The sequence below is a fragment of the Magnolia sinica genome, chromosome 16 (genome assembly GCF_029962835.1).
Source record: "Magnolia sinica isolate HGM2019 chromosome 16, MsV1, whole genome shotgun sequence".
Taxonomy (NCBI): Eukaryota; Viridiplantae; Streptophyta; class Magnoliopsida; order Magnoliales; family Magnoliaceae; genus Magnolia; species Magnolia sinica.
In genome coordinates, this window is record NC_080588.1 from 11,707,375 (window position 1) to 11,717,933 (window position 10,559).

Below are 10,559 nucleotides of genomic sequence, written 5' to 3' on the forward strand. Positions count from 1 at the left end.
GATGAAGTCCGCTTGATGTATATGAGGCCCATGTGATGCGGCTCATTGTGATATATGAGGCCCATTATGTTGTATGTGAGGCCCTTATGTGAGGCCATGAGCCCACTATATGTTAGGCTCTATGTGGGCCACTCCTTGGGAGCAATGTTGGTTAAATATCCACATTGATGGACAATAATGGTTAAATGTCCACATCGTGACCTTCCCTTAAGCCTTGTTAGGCCCATTCTCATCATTCTCTAAGTGGTTTACCCTAAATCTTTAGGCCCCATTGATGTTGCATGGTCCATCATCACCATAGATGGACGGCTCCATGCTACCAGATTTGACATATCTACAGCCGAGGGTTGATCTTTATATTATGGTTTAGATTGGCCGTTCATCTATGGAACCCCCCTTACATATAGGCTGATTATTGGGGTCGATTATCAATGCCAATTATCTATACCGATTATGAGTATGTGACAGCATAGTATCATGATACGTGCCCATACGCATTATTTGCATGTTTATTATGAGATGTGGTTGACCATTGCATATGCCATAGGGCAGGTTGTTTATGGGACTCCTTGATAGGCGGAGTCATTTCACATAAGCGCATGGTACATGCGGGTTTGATGCATGACTAGATGGTATGACTCATGCATCTCACATTTTGTGATATGACCACCATACGCCCTAGTGACATCAGGGCCATGGCCTCCACAGGCATGTCGTGAATGGCCAGATGGGATACCAAAAATGTTTGGTTCTAGCATACGGGCGTCATAAATGTTCTTAAGTGAAAATTTCTAAACCCCCGAGGTCAGGGGATGCTCCAACATCTAGACCGAGTGGATATACATAAGTGAATGAGGGCTGTATACCAGTAGGCCGCGTCTCCTACTATTTCGTGGTCGGTTGGAAGGGGGTGTGACCTTACCTGCCTGAGTGAGGGGGGTACTATCTAGGTTGAGTTTGACCAGCTTGAGGAATGGGTCCACTATCGACGAGCCGTGCCCGATATTGGCAGGTGGATAGTGAGGTCTCTTCTACTTACCTAGTTGTGTGCTCGGATAGGGGCAACAAGATGGCGTAGAGTGTACTAGACCTTGTTGATGATCCCAAAGATGTACGGTAGTGATATGTGAACTTATTGAGTAGGAGTTGTGTACTCAGTATTTTACTCATTCATTATTCATTCACTATCCACTCAGGCTGGTAGTGCACAACTAATTGTTATGTGTACCTTCGCAATGACCTGAATTTCGGTTGGGGTGTGTGACCAACCTAAGATCAGGAGTTTACCACATTGAGTTTGACTATCCAAATTTAGGAATGAAACTGGTTTTAGATAAAAGTCCCTTCTGATGAACCCTATAGCTTGCGATACTACGTACTATCATCCTGACTTCACACTCCAGCTTAGTCATTTCATTCACACCGCATATTGCATTACATCTGCGACATATGGCATTTTGGGTTGCTATGTTTCTGCATTTATATGGCTTAGATGAGGTTGACGGTATTCATGGACTCGTCAGGATTTGCATATTGCATTGCATGCTCAGCACATAGCATTTAGTTTACTATGCTTCTGTATTGCATAGCCTGGATAAAGTTGATAGTATTTATGGACTTACTAGCATGTTTTCGCATTGCTCTGATATTGCATACTTGCATTGCTACCTTGCACACACACTTACACCACCCTTTAAGCTTTCTATAAGCTTATACATGATAGATGAGTGCGGGTGGTGTTAGGTCACAGCAGTGTTGAGCTTGGAGCATGCAACGGTCTTTTGGAGCTTTGATTTTTGATATATATATATATATATATATATATATATATATATATATCCCTTTCAGTACTGTATTCAACTGTTTATATTAGTGGATATGTGATGATGATGTTGCCTTTGTGATTTGGGTAAACTTGTAGTTATGCTTCTTACGAGATAAATGTACGTTGAAAAATCCTCCTTGTAGGATCCGAGGATTAGAATCTGGCATATGGACGCTGGGAGCCGAGAATGGGGTACTACGAATGCTGTCAGCGCCGAATTCGGCGATAGGGAATTCTGTAAGCCTGGTTTCCAAGTTTGGGGCGTGACACATTAAAAAAAATGCACATGATGCACACATACACCACTCTACATGATTCACCAATCAAACATACATAACCACCAAACTCTCCCCCTTTTTGTCACAACTTGACCAAGGAAGACATGAATATAAAAATCAATTATAGCAGTGATTATGATAATAGTAGAGAATAGTAGAAAGAGTTAAAGTAAAAGTTAAAAATATAATTAAGCAAAGTGTTAACATCAGTAAATCATACATGTCCCAATAACAACTAGTCAAAGAGTGAAAGTTCAGAGTTAACGTTATACATGACCAAATAACAAGATATGAAAAGCTAATCTGATCCAGATGAAAAAGGAGGTGGAATAGATGGATCAAGCTGATGGAGTCCTCTGGTAATGCGACAAAAGTATTTGCACATGTATTTCATAGATGATTTATGACTCTCATGTTGATTATCCTGAGATATTTTCAGTGCATCCACCTTCTCCTCCAAAGAGCGAAGGTGCTCATCATACTCAGGTGGCTGATAATCCGATTCAGCCTTAATATCATCTGATTCTAACTCATTAAATATATCCTCCATCATGGTGTCGGTTGGTAGCGCATCTTCTTCTCCAACTTCCTCTTCTTCCTCATTCCTTTGGCGAGGATTGAGGTTCAAGTTCATCTTGTTTATATTAGCATTGTTGAAAGGAAGAAGCGCGATCAGTGCTTCACGAGGTGGCATGACCACATTGCAATGTAAAGCCAAGGTGGTCATCAGGTAAGTGAAAGGAATATATCCATGTCCCGGATGAAGACAAAATTGAATGATTATATAACATATTAAGGATGGAAGACAAATGGGAATACCCGACACTACGGAATGCAAAATACGAACCATGAAAAAAGTCAGTTTAGCTTTGTTGCCAAAGTGGGGATAAACATTTGCAATGAAAATGTGATGAAGTACCCTATATTTGGGCAACATCTGATTGGCCCGAAGCACATTTCTAGCACTCCATTCTGAGTCCATGTTACATAATTTATGAATTAGTGTTCAACGTTTCGACTCATTCTTTCTATCATTTAAGGTCGGTGTTGGAATACATCATCATTGACATTAACATCAAGTAAACCCGAAATTAAATAACGATTGACTTGAAATGTACCTTCTCTAAAGCTAATAGAGAAAGTCAAGTCATCAAGAGATACATTGCTAATGCAAGCGAACATCCCTTGTGCAATGGAGTGATATACCGGTCCGCCCCAATTGAAGATATTTTCCCATCCTACAACGGTAAGGACGGGAAGGAGCTGAAATTGTGAAACATGATTTGAATTGACTGAACACTCAACGATAACCTCACAATGATGAAGATCTCATACATAATCAGGGTCTTCTTCAGGAGGACGTAGGGTTCACACCCTAAGAGGTATGGATCAAGAAGAGGAAGCTCTAGTAGTTTTCTTCTTAGATCGTCCTTTCATTGCAAGATTAAAAGAAAGAAATATAACAATGAAAATAGAAATTTCAAACCTAATAGATTTTTAGTAAGAAATCCCTAGAAACCATAAGAAAAGCTCAAATAAACTTAAGAATCTAGCAATGTATGTATCAAAGAACCCAAATATGAAAGAAAATAAAAAAATGGAGCACTTACCAAGCACCAATCGAAGATGGGTTCGACGGGTCAGAAAGGGGCCAGATGAGGAAAAAGAGAAAATGAGAGAAAAAGTGATTTTCTCACTCATAAAGGCTTCCAACCATGTAACTCGATCGGTCGAGTACATGCTTGACCCGTCGAGCCACGACTGGTCGAGTATGTGCTCGACCGGTCGTACAAGCACTAAAAATTCAAATTTTTATTCAATAATTATTTGCATAAAAATATAAAAAGTAAAACATGCAAACATGATAAACTCAATGAGAATTACACATACCAATATCCAACTTCAATTTTGAAAGCCTATTCCTGTCAAGTGGTTTTGTAAATATATCAGCAAGCTAATTTTCCATTTGAACATATTCCAACGAAATGCTTTTATCTTCTACCAATTCTTGAATATAGTGCTCGCGAATGTTAATATGCTTCGTACGGGAATGCTGGATAAGATTTTTAGATATATTAATTGTGCTAGAATTGTCGCAATATAATATCATTGTATCTTGTGCAACACCGTAATCATTAAGCATCCTTTTCACCCATACAAGCTGGGTACAAGCATTTCCGGCTATAATATATTTAGCCTCAGCTGTGGATAATGATACAGAACTCCATTTCTTGCTATGCTAGGAAACTAAACAATTTCTGACATAAAAACATCCACCACTAATAGATGTTCTATCATCTACATTCCCAGCCCAATTAGCATTTGAACATTTGTATCATGTAGATACCAGAGGCCGAGATTAGCCCTACTTATGACATATCTAATAATTCGCTTGACAACAATAAGGTGAGATTCCTTAGGATCTGATTGATATCTAGCATAAATACCTACACTGAATGCTATATCAGGTCGGCTCGCAGTTAAATATAACAAACTATCAATCATACTACTATATAACTAAGGATCTACACTTTTACCTGTTACATCCTTTGAAAGCTTAAGAGTTGTACTCAGTGGAGTATCGAATTTTTTACCGTTTTTAAATCCAAATTTCTTAACCAGGTTTAAGGTATACTTGGTTTGAGATATGAAGATGTAACGCCCTGAAATTCGAGGGTCGAGCATAACTCAGCTCCCGAGTTCCAAAACATCACTTATGCAACATATTTAATGATGGATGTATGTTGTCTGTATTAGTGCATAAAACATAGAATAGATTAAGCCAGATAGCAAATATAATTCAGGGATAAGTGAAGAAAGCAAGCGGAATACTTATAGAAATATGTGTACAAGTGCAAATCCCTGAAGTACATGCACAACCAGGTCGTAATGTAAGTGTTATTTATCAAAATTACAAGTATCAAGTTACATCATTTAACTCCCAAAAATAATCCCAAAATCCCGCGCATTAGAACAAGCTCACTAGAACCCGTCTGAAAATTGCATATAAGAGAAAGCAGCCTCATCATCATCCATCTCCCGCTCTGCCTCAGAAGTCGCATCCACATCTGCAACATCAGAACCTAAGACAGAGTCTGGTGGGTGTTTAACACCGCCCCAGAACGTGGGAGTGAGTGATCAACTCAGTGGAATAATAAGGCACTGGTTAACATGTTATCAGGTCAATCAAGCAGTAATGATAAAGCAGAACAATTAAACAAATCCTAAGTACTCTTGTTAATGTAAGAATGTATGTAAAATGATGCATGCCCTCACACATACACCCTCAGCGTCTTCATCTTACGTTACGCATGACACCACCTCAAAGTGCGCCACATCGACAAAGCACATGCAAATGCGGTGCATGGATATGATTACCAAGTTGTTATTAGTCTTTTTCTTACAGCAGGATTGGGAAGCTAAAGTACCTTCCTCATATCACCATCCAAACAATGATCCATTCTAGGGTCGTCAATCCTAGACATCTCATACGATCATATAGTTTTAGGTCGTTGCAAAGGGCTCGTCACCAATCAATGCACGCCTTTCATACCTTTATTACATGCTCGAGGTCACTACAAAGGGCTCGTCACCAATCAATGTAGGCTGACAGCACGAATATAGTGTCCCATACCACCATAATCAGCTCACGAGTACAGTTGCTCACTTGTCACTACGGGGAGGCTCGTCACCCCAGCGTAGGCCGACAGCTCGACCACAGTGTCCCATACCACCATGTCCGGCTCATGAGTCTTTACGGATCAAGGTACCAAGGTTAATAGGATTTCATTGGTAAGTTCGGTACCCTAGATTCAAGCAGTAGCGTTCATACATGGTGAACATACATTGGACAATCGGGTTACTTGACGAACTCAACTAGCACGAGCGCACGTTGAGTTGAACGACATAGAGTGCGCAAACACTCCGCGTGGCCAAACCACTGCCGACAACTCTAATACGACTTGGGTTCGTCTAATACGTCCTACGTGGCGAAAGCAATCTCAGCCACAATCCTTAAGGCAGATTACCGATTTCTTGGACTATTCATAGTCCCAAACACATTACACTATGACAGATATTCGCATTAAATGTAGAACAGTAATGGAACAACAACTTCAATCATGTGGTACTCAAGCATTTGAAGAATATCAACTTAACATAAATGAAAGCATAAGCAATGCTTGAAATTAAATAACAAGGAATGTAACTGACATGGAGGAAATCATACACATCAATAGGAGTGTTGAGAATCACTTCTCAACGCCCACAAATAGTGTAATAAGTTACACTTTAGATCATTCAGGCATTTCTACAGACACTTAGAATACATAGTTCAACATACATGATGTATGTTGAAATACACACATTTGGACAATTCCTTTTACCAAGGAGTTGTCATACACACCTCTAGCATACATACTGTTGAGGGTCAAATATTGCATATCAGACCCAGTTGCTGCATAGTTTTACAAGCATGATACCGTTTAATGGCCTGATTTAATTGTGTTTGTGATGCAGAGTGTATTTACGAGCATGGACTGAAAAAGGGTGGTAAATGCATGGATTTGACGCTCCAGGAGCACCAAGGCAAGGAACGGACTCTAGAAGACCAAGAGCGACGGAAATATACACCAGGGATCCGCAGAAATCGAGGAATTGAAGCTCAAGTGGCCTGAAAAGTGTCCAGAATGCAAGATCATAGGGTTCCCACCATCTGATCAGTTCGAAACTTCATACGTGGCTTGAGGACCATAAATAAACCGTACACGTAAAATTTCAGCCCCTGGATCACTGTGAAAGTGGCCCAACGGACAGATCAGCCCCTTAAATCCTTAAGTGGGGCCCACCTGATATCTGGATATTCTCCATTTTTGGTCTCAACAGTTTAAATGAGCTGACAAAACTGATGGACGGAACGGATTTCTCATTAACATCTCTGTGGGGCCCCGCCGGTGATGAATGTGCATAGCAATCACGTGCACCACCGTGCACCCGTGTATTCAAAGTCAGTCAGCAGGCGCTGACCGACTCAAACTCAGATTTTTTTTAAATTGCGCAGCAACGTAACGCTGCCGACCGTCGGTTCTGCTTGTGGGCCCCGCACATCATGTATAGCACCAATCGGGACCGTCCATTGTGTGCGTAGGCAGGGTATTTACCTCACCAAGGCGGCCTTTTGAGACCATGTAAAATGTTACAGAATCCTAACCGTTAAAGACATGATGAACGGCGGAGTAGAAGGTATTGTGGGCCACATGGAATTTGGTCCAAAAGTAGTGCTTCCTACCTGATTTTTCGAGTAGAACGCAGTGGACGGCTCAGATTTTCCAAAAAAGACCGTGAAGTGGGGCCCACCATCGTCACAGCGTCAATGACGCTACCCTGTTTTCGCGTCCGGGAAATCTGGAATTTTCGGCCGATTGTGGGCCACTGCCGGTAATCGGATTGGTGATCCAAACCGTCCAGATGATGACCAAGCCAGGAATGACCCTAGCCATGAAGTCGGTTTTGAGATTACTGGACGGAGAGACACCCAACCTGAGGCCAAACGCAACTCCTCTTGCGTTGCTACGCACGCTGCTGCATCGCTGGCTGCGAAGCTTTCCGCAGCCAAATCCCTTCAGGACTCCACATCAGCAAACGTGAGGAGTTTTCTTGGGCTCCGACGAGAGTGCTATAAAAAGAAGAGAGGGAGAAAGAGTAAGAACCATAAAACAAAGGAAGAAAGGAGAGAAAAAGGGAGCTACGGCTGCTGCTGTGAACGGCAGGGAGAGAAAAAGGGAGAGAAAGGAAGGAAAGGAGCTGAGCTGGGCTGGGTTGCTGCTGCACGTCTGGAAGCTCGTCTTTAGTGGAGGATTGAAGAAAAAGAGGAAGGTTTTGGAGGGCTGGCACGTGAGGAGGCTGGGTTTTCTTCTCTTTCCTTCTTGTTCTTTTCTTTTTTTTTTCTGTTTATTTACTTTGTCTAAGGGGTTCTAGCATGATCATGCTAGGCTAAACCTCTTAGCTAGGGCTAAGAGGTGAAGCTTGTAGTGAGATGGGGGATTTTATTCATTGCCTTTAATTGGATTTCAATTCATGAACTGAATTTGATTTTCGTTTAATTAAAGAAATACTTTCAGTTTTTTTATGGTGTGTTGTGACTGAAATTACAATAAATCTGCAATGGCTTTGAGTATTTCCTCCCCTTTTTATGTTTATGAAGTCAGGAAGCCCTGTTGTTCACCATCGTCTCCTGGGCATGGTTGGATGATCGTACCCTTCCTAACTTTCATGATTGGTTGGTAATTAGTTTAATCCTGTTATTTGCTTTATCTCCTGGGCATGGTTAGATGATGGAATCCATTCTAATTCATATACCTTTCATCTCTTGAAAACCAGATCAAGTAAGTTCAGTTTGAATTCCATAATCCTTGATGCAGGCATAAGATCTCCCTGATCTCTACAAGTGGATCCTCTGAATCCCTAGTTTCCCTTCCTCTGAGTTCCTTAAAGTTTTAGATAATTACTCCACAATTATTCCTTAAAATTCTATTTGGTTAGATCGCATCTTAGTCTAGTTCTAGTTCTACTTAGTTTCAGACAACGTACAGGTATCAGTCCCTGTGGATTCGACCTCGGTCTTACCGAGTTTATTACTACATCACAACCCTACACTTGGGGAGTGAACAAGTTTTTGGCGCCGTTGCCGGGGACTGACGGTTACGATTTTCTGAAATTAATTGGTTTTAGGATTAGTTTAAGATTAGAATTTTACTAACCTTAGTTTTTATTTATTTATTTTTTTATTTTTATTTGAGTTCAAAACTAACTTGTTTCCTGTTTTATAGGATCAGGACATAAGTTTCTAAATTGGTAATTCCTTCCTAATCTCTCTACTTTTTCATATTTTTAGAATTAGGGTTTAAATTTTAGAAATTTTCTAATTCTAGTATCCTCCCTTCTGTAGGAAATAGTTTATTTTTAGAGTTTTTGTTATTTCTTTCACTTCTTAGAAATTAACTTTCTATTTTTGTTTATTTTAGTAACTTTCTAATTCTAAAATTCTAACACTTTTAGAATTTAATTTTGTTTCTTAATTTATTTTTAGAATTTTTGTTTAGAAACTAACCTTCCTATTTTGTAGGCCTTTAAGATAGAAATCTCTAATTCGGTACACTCCTTCCCTACTTTCTATTTTCTTTCTCTTTTAGTAATTTGCTTTCTAGTATAGGACTTTCCTAGTTTACTTTAGAAATTTCCGCTTTTCTTTAAAGAATACCTTCTTTTAGAAATTAAGTTACTGTTATTTTTCTTTTAAAGTATCATTCTTCTCTTTTTAAGAATCTAACTTATTTTTGTTTTATTTTGCAGGTTTTTAACTCAGGACTCCAATTTGGTAATTTCGTTCCATCTCTCTCTTTCTTGCTAGATTTTCCTAGGGTTAAGTTTTTAACTGAGGGCTGCGAGTGTTTTCATGCCCAAGTGGGCCCGTGACGACACTCGACGTCTCTTGACTGAAGGAGGATTGGTTGAGGGGTTGACTATCCATCGCAGGACTAGACACCACTCGAAATCCCCTGAGTTAACTGAGGTTATGGCTGAAGACCAACCTCCTCCACTTCCACCCAGGGTGGAGGATACCCAAGATGAGAATGAGGTGCAACAGGCACCCCCGCTTCGTACTTTACGAGATTTTCTACAACCGGCGGGAGTGAGTACGCCCTCATGCATGATTTTTCCTGAAAACACAGGACAAATGGACATCAAGCCAGGAGTTATCCAACTCCTTCCCAAATTCCATGGACTTGAATCAGAGAGTCCATATTTACATTTGAAAGAGTTCGATGAGATTATAGCTACATTATGTTTTCCTAATGTATCTGAGGATACAATTAGGCTGAAACTCTTTCCTTTTTCCTTAAAAGAGAAAGCTAAGACGTGGTTACATTCACTGCGTCCTAGATCCATTGGCACATGGAACGACATGCAGAGGGAATTCATAAAAAAATTCTTCCCACATCATAAAACGATTACCCTCAGAAAAGCGATCATGAACTTTGCCCAAAAGGAAGATGAAACATTCTTTCAATGTTGGGAAAGGTTCAAAGATTTGGTCAGTTCATGCCCACAACACGGATTTGAAACGTGGCGCATTACAAATTTTTTCTATGATGGACTGACATCTTCCATGCGCCAAATGGTCGAGACAATGTGTAATGGAGAGTTCATTAATAAAGATATCGACGAGGTATGGGACTACCTCGATAGTTTGGCTGAAAAAACACAATCTTGGGACTATTACCCAAAGTCGAACACCACGTCTAGGCCGACTCAATTAAAGGAGAAAGGTGGATTATATCTCTTGAAAGAAGAGGATGATCTCAAGTGTAAAGTGACTACGCTCATAAGGAAAGTTGAGGCCATGGAAGGAAAGAAGGATAAGGTCAATGAAATTGTTTGCGGCATCTGTGATTGCA

At 40.3% G+C, this 10,559-nt stretch overlaps 1 non-coding gene across 1 annotated transcript; it reads right to left on the reverse strand.

Moving 5' to 3' along the window:
- Nucleotides 1–10,114: 10,114 nt before the first annotated feature.
- Nucleotides 10,115–10,221, reverse strand: LOC131230061 (small nucleolar RNA R71). The gene has a single exon (XR_009163788.1). It is a non-coding gene; the product is annotated as a small nucleolar RNA R71 (small nucleolar RNA).
- Nucleotides 10,222–10,559: the final 338 nt, after the last annotated feature.